The sequence below is a fragment of the Convolutriloba macropyga genome, chromosome 2 (assembly GCF_964194025.1).
Source record: "Convolutriloba macropyga chromosome 2, txConMacr16.3, whole genome shotgun sequence".
NCBI lineage: Eukaryota > Metazoa > Xenacoelomorpha > Acoela > Convolutidae > Convolutriloba > Convolutriloba macropyga.
This window is the reverse complement of record NC_134469.1, coordinates 62,929,991-62,935,108: the sequence shown is the minus strand read 5'-3', so window position 1 is coordinate 62,935,108 and position 5,118 is coordinate 62,929,991.

Here is a 5,118-nt window from a genome sequence, read left to right as displayed (position 1 = left end):
ATCATTTCCTAGAATTTGACAGGTAGAGTTAATGATACGTACATATAGTTTGAAAATAAATTTATTCGATTGTGAATCAGTTTCAAGTAAACCTGACGACGAACGCACTGTTCAAAAAAAATGGTTAGCTAGTTTTCGATTAACTTCATTGTCGACGGATTAAATACCATTTTTGTTTCGGTTTGAGCATTGAATGAGAAATAGAATAAAACTCTTTTGATAAGTCCAGTAAAGCGGCATGTATATATTTTATACCAATTTATTCTCGAAATGACTGGAATAGTGAGAGTAAAGCATCGCTAAAAAAATTTTCTCAATAGCAACTGCCCTTGACTCAGTGATAATCTGATTTTTGTTTATGCATCACTTTCTCAAAAACTTTTGAAATTGCTCTATTGTCTGACATAAATCGTTAGTTAAAAAAATTTAGGGGACAGTCTTTTTAAGCGACATTTGGAACTTTCAACTGGCTGGGAAAGATTTAAGAGTTACATCTTAAAATTTTATAATAGAAGTCAAGTTGACTAGATTGGTAACTTGTTACAATAGGTAATCACAAATTTGCTCTTAGCTAATCTAAAGTAACAGAAGACTAAAATATTACGATCAACAGCACTCATCGAGTGATATGAATACAAAGAGTTATTATTCTCCTGACAAATACAAAACTTTAAATAAAACCACTAAACATCAACACTAGTGTACCCTATTTGCTGTAGTTTTAATCTTTTGATCGTCTGCTCTGTGAATCATTCCCAAACTGATTTGTTTAGAATAATTCTGAGGTGCTTCATTTGCGTACCGTGGGTTGTATGTTGTAAAAGAACCGAGCCCCTGAGAGTTTAAATTTCTTTGGCGTTCAAAGAAGAAAATTATGCCACCAGGTGGCCCTTAAATAGATTGTCGAAAAAACTCTACGAAAGAGTGATATTATTCTGATTGCAACAAATGAACAATTTGGATCTTTTACTTTTACGCCACTCCGTACGTTAGTGGGTGCATAACAAATTTTTGCTTACTTTTAAAGATTCCAAATCATGGGTTTGTTTCTTGCAACTTGCCTTGATGTTTATATATTTTGTTCTCTCGGAGTTCAAATGTAGTTGATGGCTTTCAAACAATGAAATAACTTTGTTTCGACTTCCTGATAAATCTTGTCTCAAGAAGTGTTCAATGTTATCCCAACAAAATACCACGGGTTCATCTGCAAAGTTTTATATTGGGGTTCAATGAGTTTTTGACGTTTTCAACTTAAAAATTAAAAAATAAGAGCCCAAGAAGAGTTCCCTGATGACCACTTTGTTCAACTTGATACCAACCTTAGTGGACTTTTTTTAACAAATACTCGTTGACTCCTTATGGTTAGATCCAAAAATAAATGCACTGGAAAAATATGTAAGGGCTGCCATTCCATCTATGCTGGCCAAACCAGCTGACATCTTACCACTAGAAATTTAAAACCTCAAAAGAAAGATTATTCTCTTGTAGGACAAATCCTTGATGAATGTTTTGGTACAGCGCTGAATATTGAATGGCGCGTTCTCGATGCGTGTCGCGAGGCTATAACTCTATTGAAAACGAAGCAATTTACAACAAAAATTTAAAAACGCAACTTGATACTTGGGACTCCGATTGGGGTTGGGAATAGATATTGAGGTATTAGTTCAGACGCAAAAAATTTTTTGACTTTTGAAGTTCAAAAATTTTTCTGGTGTATGTTATTGCAAACTTTTATCATCGCAAACATCCCAAGAGTAACACATTAGATAGAAATAGAGTAAAAACTGTTTCAAAAAATATCAGCAGAAGATCTGAGATTTTCAAAAACTCCGCTCTAAATATTTGTAACCTTTTTTAGTGTTTTTATTGTCAATAAAATATCGCAAAAATAAATTCAGTTGTAAAGCATTTGAAAAATTCTTTGTTATCTTAGTTCATTTTGTAGAATTTAATTGTTATAGTGACAGACAATTACATTTATTTTGAAATAATAATATTTGAGTCTGAATCAGTTCTAAGCCAAACTGACACAAAACGCAATGTTCAAAGCGTTTGTATTTTAAATCTTATTTTTTTAAACTGATATTTCATTTTTCTCTTCAGCATTAACCATTGTCAGTCTGATCATTAGCGAGACCTGAAGAAGGGCAATAGTATGCATGAGTTCAACAATTCTCTGGAATTTTGTTACAGGTTTTACCGGATGGTTCCTATTTTAGCAGCCATAGCGTTCAATCATGCAGTAAAGATTGTCCGATATAAGGAAAAAAGGGGACTTATCTCAGAGACTACAGCACTTCCACAATTCTTGGACTTTCAATTGATCCCGATATTTAAAAATTGGTTTCATAAACGAACAGAATCTTCTGGTCAAAGGCCGATTGAAAACACGGACTGAAATAGTTGTGTGGCGTGATCTAATTATTATTAGCATTTCAAGCCATATATTGAATAACTACAGACCAAATGGTGCACGAGAGCTGACGATCTACTTGACTACGAATAGAAACAAATTTTAAAAGCTCTCATAATGCCCGCGCTGTTGAAACCATGAATTCTTCAAAGAGTTGTTCAGCTTTCGGATACTGGTTCTGAGTTTGACAAAGCACCTGATATCGAAGCGCAAATAGAGAACACAGCCGGAAGAGTACAGTATGATTTACCAGGAACATGCAAATGAAATCATGTCACTGGACATTGTTGTACGTCACTTAGTAAACCTGAAAGCTCTGTTCAAGAAAAAAGGGAAGAAGGTTGAGGAGCGACACAGGAGGTCGGCAGTATAAAAATGAGACTGGTCGAAAAGAGCACAGAACAAAAATTTAGCTCTTGGACAATAGGGTTTCAATTCACCCTGTCTTTGAGCAAGCTTCCGTAATGTGCTAAACGCTACCGAAACAATTGCCCAGGTACTTTTTCAGGCATCAAAATTGCTTATAACAATACATAAAAAATGTCAAACCTTCAGGAAAACAAATAAGCTGTAATCCGATAGATTTTTTGAAAAATTAAAAAGAAATGATGTTTTTGCGGATTTTTTGAAATTTTGTTCCCTCAAAAACGAAGTTTTTGCAAAATAAGTGGTGCAGAGTTTTCAGGTTAAGCTCTTATGAAAAGAAATAGACCGTGCTGAAAAATTAAGTATATTGTTTGACAAGAAAATTTGAGGATGATAATAGAAGCACTCTCAGGAAAGATATGAAAAAAAATTACCATTAATTGTTTACAACATTGGAAAAGAAATGAGATGCCATTTCAAAATGATTGTTAAAAAACTTAACAACAAATTGGCAAAGTTGTCTAAGATACAAGACAGGCTTTTGTGGAATGGCGCAAATTAGAATGTTTTTTTTCAGTGGACGTTGATGAACTCCCGAAAAAGATGCTGGATTTCTTAATTTTAAAGTCCTAGGCGTTCAATCAGAGAAATTTAACAAAGTGCACATCCTTTCGGTTTTAGACAGATTAGATTTTGATTTACAGAAGAACAAAAACGACGATGAAAATTTATGCGAAGAAAAATAATTCCAAAATGGTATGCCAAATATGTGCGTGAAGCGACAATGGGTTGAGAACTTAAGACAATTCGTGATTTTTTGAAAGATCAAAAGTTAATAGCTGTATCGTATGATAACGAGTGAGGTTTTTGTGTGATTAAAGGGACATATTCGGAAACCAAAATGAAATCCTAATGCCAGCATTTGGAGTCTCTAAGTGGGAAAGTGACGATCCAACCGTAAAAACTGAAAAACAGATAAATACCAAATTTTTTATTGATAGAAGATAAGCTAAGTGAAAAAATTCAAATCAGGCCTACGAAAACCGGATTGCAACGGACAAGACTTTATGGACTTTCTCAAGTGTATAAAAAACTGTACTCCGCTTCTGCCTGTTCTGTCAATACCCGACAGCAGTTACCAGAGCCTCAATGATTTCTGTCTCTTTTTCTCCAAAGACCACTGGGGGTAGAAAGTGATACTAACTCGAAAGATGCCAGTGCTGCTCTACCAATTTGAAGCAAGATGAGCAAATAGTGTCCCTCGATGTTAAAAAATTGTAAACCAAAATACTGTTAGACGAGGCTACAAAAATTTCTCTTAAGGAACTGTAGTCCAATGACCAGGTTCCGAAGATTCCGAGGTCGGCTATGAAGAACTTTTTTAGACTAGCCGTAACCCCTTTTTACTTTAGATGTGATAAAATTGTGTACACAAAATTGGAAGGATTAGCCATAGGTGCCTCGTTTGCCGTAAAATGCGCAAATTTTTGGACGAAGTCTTTGAAAAAATCCACAAATACACCAAATGAAGGAGGGAAAAACAAGTTTTGAGACATGGAGGGAACGTTCTTGATTGTAATTGATGCGTTGTTTTCCATGGGAATGGAGTCAAGTGCGAATTATGCAAAAAGTGTTTTCATGCTAAAGGCTACGGTATTACTGACACTAAGTATAAAAATTTGCAAGAAAATGTATTGATGTGTTCCTATTGTGCAGAAAAAGGTAAAACAGAGGACACAGGAATTAAAAATGTTCAGGAGGTATGTGGTTGACATAGTATTCATTGCTAAGGGGAATCCTCGAGAGTACCTTGGGGTTTTCAAATTCTTCAAAAATTACATAATCATAAACAAAAAGGTAAACAATGACAGATAAATTATAAGGATAACGGCATCATATTGATTATTCATAGCTGTGCAAGATTACAACATAAGGTAAATGTGATTCAAGGAATTTTAAATAAGTTTCTTAAGGCAGCCTAGGATGGCAATATTTTGAATAAAGCTCATAATATTAATCATGAGCCCTGAACTAAAAATCAGTATCCAACTAAGTGGTCTCAATTCCCGTGTGTTATGGAGACGCTGCATAAATTAGTCACAAAAGGGAAACGTTGCAACAAAACTCTCGAAGAATGACCAAACTATCAACAAAAATAAAAGTCTCAACGAAAAAGATCTTGATGGGATGTTTTTTGTTCAATACAGACGAAACATGACTCAAATCTTTGCAAGTGGACTGAAAAGAATGTCCTAGATTCAAATCGTTTTCGAAACAAAAACAATAGGAGCTTGTATTTGAATACTGAAATGATGTTTTGATAGAAACTTGCAATCTCA